Source organism: Capsicum annuum, chromosome 3 (assembly GCF_002878395.1).
Source record: "Capsicum annuum cultivar UCD-10X-F1 chromosome 3, UCD10Xv1.1, whole genome shotgun sequence".
Classification (NCBI taxonomy): domain Eukaryota; kingdom Viridiplantae; phylum Streptophyta; class Magnoliopsida; order Solanales; family Solanaceae; genus Capsicum; species Capsicum annuum.
The window spans coordinates 24,213,277-24,226,343 of record NC_061113.1 but is presented as its reverse complement, the minus strand read 5'-3'; the positions used below and the strand labels follow the sequence as shown (position 1 = coordinate 24,226,343).

The following is a 13,067-nucleotide window of genomic DNA, read 5'->3' as shown; positions in this document are numbered from 1 at the left end:
TAATTGAACTTGAATTGATTATATTGAATGTATCCAATTGTAAATAAAACAAAGGCACAATGTCCTATTTATACAAGTAATCAATCTTCTAAACAAGAGAGAAGTCTAAATAAGCTATAAAATAATAAAGTGATACACTTCTAAATAAGATTAAGATATAAGATATATATATTAAAGATTTACCTATGTAATAAAGATTTACCTAGGATGTACAAAAGAAATAAAATAATACATAAGGATTTTCTAAATTTGGACCAAAATTAATATATTGAGGCTGCTGAAATTAAGTCTGGCCCAAGCTATGTACCGTAGCAGTGAGATGGAACAGATCAACCCAATCCAATGAAAAAATACAGTAATATTCCAATAGCTACCTAGCAAAGAGGAGTTCATATTTCGAACAAGCAGCATGTTAACTTTCTGCACTTTTACAAATTTTGATGATAATTACAATCACTTTTTTTTCCGAGGATTTCTCCATTTCCATTAACGATTTCATTAGCTATTTTCTTTTATTTTTTGTTACTTCGTATGTTTTGTCCTCTTTTTTTTGGGGAAAAAAATCAACTTTTTCTTTTAGGTACTGTTAAAAATGTTGAAATGGTGATCGCACTGGGCCCTAAATCTTTTGATGGACAATGCAGCCTAGGAAGCTATGTCTGATCACTCCTCCCATGAGACAAAACAGAACTGTGAAGAGTTATTTTCATTTTGAATTATTTGTAGAACATCTTCACATAATCAAGTTTTACCTCCTTTTTAATGAAGAGTTTTTCTGTCATTTGAAATCTTTAATTTGATGTGATTTTAGTTCAATCCCCTTCAAATTAGACTATTGAAATACAAATTTCAACTTTTCAAGGCTCCAATAAACTACTGATGTTATAACATGTAAGACATCGCTTATTCGACAAAGCTGGGTAGAAAAAGCAACAAAAACTACTGGAAGTGGAGTTGCTGGAAGAGGACCTCCTATTGCATACGACGGCTCTAGCTAGTACCGGTGACTTCAGCCATAGAAGAAGGATCGCTGGGTCAAGTTATTTGAAGACGTATCCGAGTTGGATTTATAGATTATTAAGTTTTTTATTAATTAAATTTCAACCAATAAGAAATTGACACATATTAAATGAAAATATTAATTATTTCTTTTAAAAGTTTCGGAAGGGTAAAACTGAGTCAAATAGGTGGATGGAAAGTACTTTAAAACCTATAGATGGAAGAGGGATATTTAGAATCATTTTCAATACTTGAAGAGTATATTAGTTTTTTTTTCATTTTTCCTACTATCAAATTACATGCATAACGTTGATACTCAATATGTTAGATATATTTGATTTAATCAGCCCGCAAGCCAACTTCTATGCTTAAAAACATATGTTATTTTGAACACTTCAAAGTACCTTTTTCTCTCTTTAATAACGTGATGCTATTTTATTTCCTCGTAGTAACAAAACAGTTTAAATTGGTATAATTATTCCGTTGTATAGAAGAATTTTCCTTATTAAAAACTAACATTATGCATGAATATCGAGTTAATAATCTAAAATGTCACTCAACTTATGATTTTTTCCCTACAAAGTCACTCAACTTTGATTCTTACTCCAAAAGTCACTCAACTATAAGTTCTTTTATCATACAGTCACTCAACTTTAGTTTTTACTCTAAAAATCACTCAATTATGAGTGACTTACTTACAAAATCATGCAAGCTATTTAATTGCTTTTTTTCATTAAAATTTGCTAACATGTAATTTTTATTCAAAACAAAAATTTTTAAAAATCGCAGCCTAGTGCATAAAAATTTTAAAAAATAAAAAATATTTTCATTTAAACAATCAATTTAATAATCCACCCATATCCAAAATTCATTTAAATGATTTAAATGAATAGCTTTTTTATTTCTTAGAATTTTGGTTTTACGATTATTTTTCGCAATTTTTATTGTCCAATAATTACTCTATACCCTAAAGTATGTATAGTCATACAGATCATTAATTAATATTCTAAAAACATACATTTGATTGTACAATTTTTGCTGTTAATTTTACCTCGTTGCAGTGTATATATATAATCTTACTAATATTTAATAACATTTCTTAATTTTTATATCATATCGTTTTAGTTTAAAATCTACAACGTTCTGTTTTATCAACTTATCAGGAATAGAATTTACTGTATTTATTTGATGCATGTGTATATTATACAAGTGATAATACAAAAAAATTACATTATGATTAGAAAATCAACTCAGTAAATAAGTATCACGTTGAAAATTAATTAAATCTAATCAGTTGAGTGAATCCACTTGGTGAGGAGATTGGTGGAGCAATATAGAGAAAGGAAGAGGGACTTACACTTGGTGCTCATAGACCTGGAAAAGACGTATAATAAAGTCCCGCAGGAGGTTCTTTAAAGATGCTTGGAGGTGAGAGGGGTTTCAGTGACATACATTAGAGCTATTAAGGACATGTACGATGGAGGAAAGACCAGGGTGAGGACTGCGGGAGGAGACTCAGAGCATTTTTCGGTTAAGACGGGGCTGCATCAGGGTTCGACTCTTAGTCCATTCCCTTTTTGCGTTGGTGATGGCCGTGTTGACGAGGAGTATTCAAGGCGAGGTGCCTTGATGTATGCTATTTGCGGATGATATAGTGCTAATAGATGAGACGTGGAGGGGTGTGAATGACAAATTGGAGGTTTGAAGGCAAACCCTTGAGTCAAAGGGTTTCAGGTTAAGTAGGTCCAAGACGGAGTATTTGGAATGCAAGTTTAGTGACTTGAGGCAGGAGAATGATGTGGTGGTGAGGTTGGATTCCCAGGATGTTTGTAAGAGGGAGAGTTTTAAGTATCTTGGGTTTATGATTCAGGGAAATTGTGAGATTGATGAAGATATCGCTAAACGTATTAGAGCGAGTTGGATGAAGTGGAGGCTTGCCTCGGGAGTGTCGTGTGATAAGATGGTTCCCCTTAAGCTTAAAGGCAAATTCTATAGAGTGGTAGTCCGTCCGGCCATGTTGTATGGAGCGGAGTGTTGTCCAGCCAAGCATTCCCACATCCAAAAATTGAAGGTGGTGGAAATAAGAATGTTGCGTTGGATGTATGGGCTTACTAGAGGGGACAGGGTTGGGAATGATATTATCCTGGAGAATATGGGAGTGGCTTCGGTGGAGGACAAAATGCGGAAAGGAAGGTTGAGATAGTTTAGGCATGTGATGAGGAGGAACGCAGGTGCCCCAGTCCCTAGGTTTGAGAAGATAGCGCTGGATGGCTTCAAGAGGAGTAGAGGTAGGCCAAAGAAGTACTGGAGGGAGGTGATTAGATATGACATGGAACAACTTCAACTTACTGAGGACATGACCCTAGATAGAAAGGTGTGGAGGTCGCGGATAAGGGGGTCGCGGATAAGGGTAGAAGGCTAGTGAGAGTGTGTGGATTATAGTCAGCAATCAGGAGGGATCTGCTGTAGCCGGGTTAGTATTCTTAGAAATGTGTACACAGGTGTCTTTGGTTTGTGAGTGTGTGATACTACTAGGTAGGTGTCCTATTTCTTATTTCTTAGTTCCTATTTTCTTTTTCGTGTTGCCTTATTTCTCGTATTTTGTATTTCTCTGATTTCTATTTCAATATTTCCTACACCTTATTTTGTTACGTCATCCATCCACTTATTTATTATTCCTTATCTTGAGCCGGGGGTCTATCGGAAATAGCCTCTCTACTTCTTCGGAGGTAGCGGTATGGACTGCGTACATCTTAACCTCCCCAGACCTCACTTTATGGGAATACACTGGGTATATTATTGTTGTTGTAGTTGAGTGAATATGATTATGAAAATCTTAAAAAATAATATTTACATTATAAGTGATTTGATTAAACTACTTAGGATATTTTAAAAAAATGAGGGGATTAACTATAAAGTAAAATGAGAATATGTCCTCATATGATTCAAACGATTTTTTTTTTTTTTAGAATTTTGATTTTAAATAGATTTCATGTTAGCAAATTATGATGGAAAAATTCATTAAATAGGTTGAGTGACTTTGTAAGTAAAACACTTATGGTTAAGTGACTTTTGAAGTGAAAATCAAAGTTGAGTGATTTTCTGAGAGAAGAACCCTTAGTTGAGTGACTTTTGAAGTAAGAAACGAAGTTGGGTGACTTTCTTAAAGAAAAAACACAAAGTGAGCCACCATTTGAGTCATTAACTTCATGACTATCTTGTGCCACACATATGAATTGTCTAGAGACCAAACAAATTTTGCTACACCATTTAAGCTCTGAAACAAGGGGTTATATGAAAATTCCTCTACTCTTGTTTGTATCATCAAAAAATCCCCTTCTTAATTACAGTGTTTTTTTTTTTAAGATTTCGCCCACATATTAGATATATTTTCTTTCAAAATCTAACTAATTTAAATTTGCATGCAAAAGATATTGCTAGTTTTTGCATGTGAAATAATGTAAGGGGAAATAAATTCCCAATAATAGTATTTCTCTTGTGGATGATCAGAATTTTATCTGAATTGGAACACTACTAGGATTAGGTCCACTAAAGACCAGGATTTGGTGAATGTATAGAGTAAAATCTAGGCCAAGCAAGTGGGCAAATCAAAATCCAACACATGGAATGTTACGAGTTGCTTTCATTGTGCCTTAGCTCTCCCGTTACGATGCATGCCCGAGCAGGTTGCACAAGTGTTTGCCATACATGTAGGCGTTGTGCGTTGACATCAATCATCGTAAGGAGAATTTGGTAGAAGAGCGATGTGCTGGAGGCCGCAACAACCATGTGAAAATGTTGTATTGGACGTCTAAGAGTCCCCAATGAGTTTATCAAGGACATGGGTTGAGCCCAAGGGTCTACCTATAGGCGACGGTCGCGTGCGTACCACGAGCGTCAATGCACACATTCTCAAGCAATAGTAGGAATCACAGAATTTCGGGTGAAAGTCTCATTCCTAAGACGTTCTTATGTGTGCTTACCAAGTTTGCTGTCGAATGGAGTTCGTTTACCAATGGGCTTGACTTGCCAAGGAGCAATGGCGTTGTCGTAATTATGTAATATTTCTGAAAGGGAGATGCTATTAAAAGGGATAAAATAGTTACTCAAATAGGTGGGAGTCCTACAAGTCTTAAGAATTGGATAGAGGGGATAAATGAATAATACAGGTTAATGAGTTTAAATTTCATTAAAAAAAAATAACTCAACAGTCCTCAAACTTTTAATTTTTACACATTCACCTCTCTATTTATTGCTCAAAATATCTCAATTTTTATCAAAATATATCCAAAAAAAAGGCGGGAGATCTCAAAAGGCGGGTGTTCTTGTCGCCTTCCACCGCCCCTTCAACCTGCCTAAAATTACTATTTTAGGTATATATTTGTCCTTCCCCTTCTTCTTCTTCATTCTTTTTTTTTTTTTTTTTATATTTGTGCTTTTATTAAGAAGATCATCAAGAAAATTTTATAGAAAAGAGAATATCAAAATATTATTAAACTTTCTTGAATTGTTTTTTTAATTAACTCAATACAGCATTATTGATAAGTATAAAAATAACATTGTGACCATTCTTCAGCTGGGTTTAGTAAACTCAATCTGATTGTCTCAGCCAACAACTTTCGCAAGTTATCCGAACAACTACTCAAGTTGTTTGTAGAATAGTTAAATGTGTCAGAGAAATACAGAAGTTGTCCTACAACTATCTATAGTTTTGGGACAAATAATGTAATAGTGAAACAACTTATGTTAGTTGTCTCAACAACTTTGAAAGTTGTTCGACAATTATGTACAGTTGTTGGTCAACTAATTAATTGTTTGGACAAATAATGTAAATTTGGAGCAACTTATTAATTGTTGAACTAAATATTTGAAAAATTATAGAAGTATCTAAAGTTACTAAAGTTTTCTGACAATTGTCGATAGCTGTGAGACAACTAAATAGGTGTAAAGACGAGTAATCAAAATTCTTTAGCAATTTTGAAGTTGTTTGATGGATGTCTCACTTGTTAGTATAGATGAAATACTTTGTGATGTCTTCAGGTACAGTTCCCATCTATGGAAGATCAAATAATAATAGAAATTGATTTACATAGTGAATGGATAGAAAATCCTACTCGTTATACTTGGCGTTCGAAGGGCCGAGAGACAGTACCTATAAGATACGTATGAATATTACGTACGATGAGTTGGTTGAGATCATTATTTCTAGGTTTGGGTTAACTTGTGATAAAGATGATCTCTCCATTAGTTACATGCCTGGCTTTGTGGAAAAACAAAAAGGAACTCTTTCTAAGATAAGAGACGATCGTGATTTGTGATTATTTTTGGATGATCAAAGTAGGCCCATTTTAAGAATATCTGTGGTTGAAATGATGGTACAAACAACAAATTCAGTTTCAAATAATGAAGACGTCACAAGTTTTTATAAAGGTAAAATTTTCAAGGTCAAGGGAGAATTAATTAAATTGTTGAAGCTTGCTTTCGTGAAGAAAGATCAAAGATTCAAATCGGTGAAGAATTGTACAAATGTGTATTATGCTAGATGCGTAGATCAAAATTATGATTGGTGGCTGCGAGCTACAAAACTTAAAAGTTGTAATAGATTTGAAATTGTTAAGTATCGCAACACTCACTCATGTGGAGCACAACACATTATAAGTCATCATCTACATGCTTCTGCAGATGTCATTGCAGAATACATGCTACATAGTTTCTTGAATGAAAAAGGTCCATCCACAAAAGATATAAAAATTATAGTTCAAGGAGATTTGGGCTGCAAGATTAGCTATTGGAAGTATTTGAAAAGCAGTGATATAGCAAAGGCTATGATAAGAGGGACACCGGAGTATGGGTATGCCGTTCTGGATGGTTACCGTCATATGCTTATGAGTATAAATAAAGGAAGCAAGGCATCCTTGAAGCTTGATGACCAGGGAAGGTTTAAATATATTTTTGTATCTCTTGGAGCTTGGATTAGGGGATGTATAAATGAAGTCGTTTAATAATAATTGAAGATCGACGGAGTCATTTTCTGAATTGTCAAGTATAGACTAAGTCATTTAATAACAATTGAAGATCCATCTACTCATTTTCTGAATTATTATGTATAAATGAAGTTGTTTAATAATAATTGAAGATTGATGGAGTCATTTTCTGAACTATCAAGTACAGACTAAGTTATTTGATAATAACTGAAGATCGTCAGAGTCATTTTCTGTATAAACGAAGTCATTTAATAATAATTGAAGATCGGCGGAGTAATTTTCTGAATTATCACGTACAGACTAAGTTGTTTAATAATAATTAAAGATCGATCTACTCATTTTCTAAATTATTAAGTATAAACTAAGTCGTTTAATAACGATTGAAGATCTACGAAGTTATTTTTTGAATTATCAAGTACAAACTAAGTCATTTACTAACAATTGAAGATCGATCTACTCATTTTTTAAATTATTAAGTATAAACTAAGTCGTTTAATAACGATTGAACATCGACGGAATTATTTTCTGAATTATCAAGTACAGACTAAGTTATTTAATAATAATTGAAGATCGTCGGAGTTATTTTTTGAATTATTATGTATAAACAAAGTCGTTTAATAATTGAAGATCGACAGTCATTTTAGGTAGGAACAACTAAAGTAGTTGTAGGAACAACTGCAGTAATTGTAGAAACAACTAAGGTAGTTGTTGTCCAACTAAAGTAGTTGCAGGGACAACTGAAGTTGTTGTAGAGACAACTAAAGTAGTTGTAGGAACAACCGAAGTAGTTGTAGCGACAACTGACGTAGTTGTTGTGCAACTGAACAGTTATAGGAACAACTGAAGTAGTTGTTTAACCAACCGCAGTAGTTCTTGTGAAACTGATGTAGTTGAAGGAACAACTGAGGTAGTTGCAGGGACAACTATGGTAGCTGTTGTGTAACTGAGTTAGTTGCACGAACAACTGAAGTAGTTGTTTAAACAACTGCAGTAGTTGTTGTGCAACTGAGATAGTTGAAGGAACAACTGAGGTAGTTGCAGGGACAACCAAAGTAGTTGTTCTGCAACTGAGTTAGTTGCAGGAACAATGGAAGTAGATGTTTAAACAACTGAAGTAGTTGTTGTACTACTGAGGTAGTCGAAGGAATAACTGAGGTGTAATGATACTTCAGGTCATTTTTTATATTTATGCTTATTTTTGTCGTTTGAGCTTCTCCATAGCTGCCTCAAGTCATTTATGACTTGTTGGAACTGACGGTTCGGTTACCGGGTAATTCATTTGGTTTTTAGAGCCAATTTCCTATTTTGAAGTCTTTGCTGGTTTCAAATGGCCACCGGGCAAAAAACTTTGGTGAAACAATCTCAAATGCAAATTTTGACTGCACTAACAGATCCAAAATATCGATTTTAGGCTAGGTATACCTTTGGTTCGGGTCCCAATGCACCCGAGCTCATTTCGACCTATTGGTCGGAAAGTTGAAAAATCAGGAATATGAGTGTGGGACCCATATTTGGCTGAAACAACCTCGGATGTAAAATTCGACTTCACCAGCAGATCCGTAATATTGATTTTAGAATGATAACATATTTGGTGTGATTTTACGGCTTTTAAATCTCATTTTAACCCTCGATTTGGAAAATTATAATTTCGGATTTTGGGGGTCAACTTTGTGAAAACAATATTTTTTCAAAAATATGATATCACCATTGAATCTGGAGCATCGAATTTAGTGTGGTTACATAGTTTATTTGCGTATATCGGACTCCAAACGAATTCTGGACACCTCGTCGAAGTCCGTCCGAAAGGGGAAAAAAGCTGTGCAGATTTTTCTGCACTATTTAAAAGCAGTTTTGAGTTCATTTTGCTCATTTTTCACCTTTCCTCTTTAGAGTTAAATCCTAAAATAGTGTGAGATCTTAAAAGTGAAACTCGTGGAAGTTCGGGAAGCTAGATTATGGTAAGAATTCACCCTTTTCTTAGAAATTTCTTGATTAATTTCTCAATACCCAAAAAATCTTAGGGGTTAATTTTAAACCCTAATTTCACTTGAATAATATTTTTTATCTTAGAGTTACTATTTTTTCATCAATTTAACTTTCAAAACAACTCTGATTCTTAATTTTAATCCGGATTTCAAAGATTTTATCCGACAAAGCTCAAAAATGATTTTTCTTTGATTTAAACCTCATTTTTGACTCTATTTGATTTGGATTTTTAGCTGTACGTTTCTAAAAATATGAGGAACACATTTTTGAAGTAAAGTTATGATTTCATCCTTTTTTTCGTGAACCTGTTTTGAGGGTCCGTTTTGACCCCGAACCAAAAGTAGTCAATATGAATATCGTTAGACTCTTATTGATGTGTAGATTTCTATTTTAATAGTGTGATGGCATTTTGGAATTGTGAAGTGAAGATGGGGGCTTGGAGAACGATTTGAGGTTTTGAGGTTCGGCCTTGAGGTAGGCTTCTGTCTACTCTTCTCCGTAGATGATATATATTGCGTATGAATGTGAATCTTAGGTTTGATTATGCATGGAATGACTTGGTATTGAATATCGAAGTTTTGAGAATTAGATGAGGGTTTTGGACCCGTAAAGTGGAATGCTTATGACCTTTTAGAATCCTATTGCCTTCTCTCAAGATTGGACTAATTTATGACATGAATATGATATGATTCAAGGTTTGAGATGTTTTTAAAGTGTTGAAATCATGGTTAGTATGATTAACCTTAGCTGGGCTAGTTTAGTGGTCATGAAACCGTAATTTGGGTTGAGTTGACATAAGTGCTCATATTTTTAGACGAAGTTTCTATCTTAGGATTGGTTAAGGTTTACTTGACATCCAAAAGAGAACTAGATACCTTAGCCTAGTTTGGGCATAGATTGCCTAAATATGGAAATTGAGGACAAGAAGCGGGTTCATCCGGCCCATTTAGGCCAAGATTTGTATAAGCCCTTGTGGACTTAGTTGTGGATGTTAGGCCTAGTTGAGAATAATGAGCCTTATATATGAGATTTTCTTGGTGAATTAATAAATTTTGATACTTTTTCCGAATTATGATTAATGGCCTATAGAGATGTTAATTTCTCTTAGATGCGATATTGGGCCTTTAGAGACACTATTTTCTCTTAGATACGATATATGACCTATAGAGACGATATTCCTCTTAGACATGATGATTGGCTTAGTGACGTGTAACCTATTGATATGAAATATCTTATGTGAGAGATGATTATATGCTTATTGAGATCATATCTCATTTATGCGAGATGCCTCCTATACTGGAGATGATTAGAGATATGTTATGGTTTATAAATATGATTACAAATATGAGTTTTGTATATGTATATGGGTCGAAAGCCGTGATTATGTTATTGTGATTATGTCGGATATATTATTGGGCCGAAGATCATGTTAAGATATTGGTTGGATATCTGGGAAGTGTTTATCCTTGTAAAGGATGCAGTTACAATTTATGAATTTATATGATATATTGATACCCGGCAAGGCCAGGGGATACTATGATGATATATTGATACCCGACAAGGCTGGAGAATACAATGATGATATATTGATACCTGGCAAGGCCAGAGGATACTATGATGATATATTGATACCCGACAAGGTCGGAGGATACTATGATGAGATATTGATACCCGGCAAGGCCAGAGGTTGATCACGATAATGGTGGTCATGATGATGATAGTTATTATAAGTTGTGATATTGATTGTGTACCTTACATTCATTCCTGCTTGTGCATCATGTATCACCAGTATGTGCCTATGTCTGTCAATCGGTATGGGACGGTTGCATAGATATGGGTGAAGAATATGCCTTGTGTTTTTGTGTGTTGATTGAACCTTCCGAGTCTGGGGCGGTGGGGTACGAATATTGTAGGCTAGGTATTTGGTTGTCTAGAGTAGCTGATTATTCACGCTGATATTAATATTATTATTATCATTGTTATGATCATTACTATGGCTAACTTATGATAGTTTGGTCATTGATCTAGTATTGGGATTTAAGGTATGTATTCGACCTCTTCTATCCTATGATTACACTATTATGCACAATTATAACATGTCTAGTCATATGGATTAGAAACCCTGAGTATGATGGTATTAAATCTAGATAGTATTCCAATGAGGTTTTAATATGAGAATATGATGATCTAGGTTATGCTTTGAGATGGCCTCACGTCTCTCTCTCTCTCTATATATATATATAGCTATATGAAGCTATGACATTATCATATTTTCCTCCCTTCGTGTGTTCTTATTGTATATTTGTTTCTTCGCCTTGTATATTGCTATGTATCTTTCATTCAGACTTTATTCGTATATTAGCTTGAGATATACAGTATAGCGTTGACATCTATTGAACGTAGCTGGAATAGAATAGTTCACCCTTGATGCTTCCTTAGTCTTATTATGTTAGTCTCTTGGACCTAAAGAGGATAGTTGTTCCTTATTATCTCATTGCTTTGTGATATGATTTCTAAACTCTTGGGTGTAGTTTTTATTCTGTTTATATGTTTTATATATCTTCTTTATCTTTGGAGCTCAGTTGCTATTGCCTACTGAGTACCATTCATTTGGTACTCATATTATACTTCTGCAGCTTGCAGATCATAGTACGAGTTATCATCGCTGACGTGTGTATTATGCGGCGCAGCCATGATTTAGAGTCTTAGAGTGAGCTCTCGACGTTCAGATTATTACTCATCTCTCTCTTATGTATGAGACTAATCGCTATATTGCATGCAGAGATAAGTTGTATCAGGATAATTCTCTTGATAGTTCACTTTTGTACTCTTATTATATTTAGAAGCTCTTGTACTAATACCACCAGGTTTTGGGATTCTATTATGTATTGATCTTTATGTCATTTATTCATTATTTTTCCTTGTACCGTTGAGTAGTCCGTTGCTAGCCGTTTTGGACAACGGGTTGGCTTGCCTAGCCTACTGGTGGGTTATGGTAGGCGCCATCATGACCCGAGAAATTAGATCATGACAAATTGGTATCAGAGCTTAGGTTTTATTGGTGTATTAGTATAAGAGCTAAGTGTTAGTAGAGTCCTGCGGATTGGTGCGGAGACGTCCATAACCTATCTTCGAGAGGCTATAGGGACATCTTAGGAAATTCACTTCTTGGCTCCTTATCGAGTGTCAGTATTTTTTATGAACTTCGAACACCTTCTTTGACTCTATTCTATCCTCGGAGGAGGATGCGACCTTATTGACAGATACAGGTGAGACTTTAACACGCGTTCCTAGAGTTTTAATGCAACATCAGATGAGAGAGTCATAGATGGATATTGAAGATCTTCAGCGAAAGCTAAAAAGATTTTGTCTAGCTTAGGCTCCAGTTGAGCTCATGACTATATTAGCCTTCGAGGTTTGGTATTGGGAATTCTAGTCATGTTGTAGATTACAATCAACCATGGATGCCGTTTGATTCATCGAGCAATTCTCAGATCAGAGATGGATCTATTAGTGTTCATCAGGGTTCTTTGCCAGTTTAGAGTACGAGATTGGATCTCTCGTGTGGTCTATACATTTTCCTATGCCATATCATTTTGCGCCAAATTTTGGTGCATGGATGTGTTAGAGGGTTAGTATTGTTACTCCATTTGGCGTTGGAGCACCTAATAGCAGCCGAATCTTCCTTCCCTTGGGGTGTTGATCATGAGAACCATAGAAAGCTTGGGTATTAAGATTTATAAAAAGGGCAATAAGAGGTATGCCATCAGTATAGCGTTATTGGTATTTTATTTGGGAGTAAGGATCCCTCCGGTAGAGTTCAGCTTCACTTGCAGCCTATCAGCTCTATGTAGACAGTATTCCATACTATGAGTAGTTTTCAGATTAGTCATGATGATCAAGTGGGCAGAGTCCCTATCAAACATGCAGAGTAGGTATGGTTCTTCGGGCCATGGCGACCATTTTGGATTATGAAGGATAATATCTCGATGTATTCCAGGATCTTTATTTGATTGTGTCGTGATAAGACACTGGTTTAAAGAATGCCCCTAAGTATAAGATAGGTGATCAACCAGAGTTAGCACGTATTTTCCGCCA

General features: G+C 34.9%; 1 non-coding gene across 1 annotated transcript; it reads left to right on the top strand.

The window, feature by feature from the left end:
- The first annotated feature begins 588 nt into the window (after positions 1-588).
- LOC124897498 lies at positions 589-666 on the top strand. The gene has a single exon (XR_007054214.1). It is a non-coding gene; the product is annotated as a small nucleolar RNA snoR118 (small nucleolar RNA).
- The last annotated feature ends 12,401 nt before the right edge of the window (positions 667-13,067 follow it).